The following is a 294-nucleotide window of genomic DNA, read 5'->3' on the forward strand; positions in this document are numbered from 1 at the left end:
ATAGACTATTACTCCAAGGCTTGTGATCTTTGATCACTTACAAATGATAATCAACTAAAATTCTCCTTCCGAAAGCTTTCGATAAGGAGAGAAGCCTTTACAAGGTTTAGGAGATAATAACAACTTTACTAACCCCTAATACAATAATATGTAATAGTAAATTTTATCGACAACAAAAGAGTAGATCTTGATGTACGTTGTTAGAGATCATCTTGACACAGTAGGATGTGCAGAGCTTTCAACAAGATGAAAGAGTTGACATGAACTATGAGAATTGGATGATGAAAGCATTGG

The sequence above is a fragment of the Curcuma longa genome, chromosome 2, assembly GCF_044706935.1.
Source record: "Curcuma longa cultivar G26 ecotype Majalengka, Jawa Barat chromosome 2, ITB_CL_G26_1.1, whole genome shotgun sequence".
NCBI lineage: Eukaryota > Viridiplantae > Streptophyta > Magnoliopsida > Zingiberales > Zingiberaceae > Curcuma > Curcuma longa.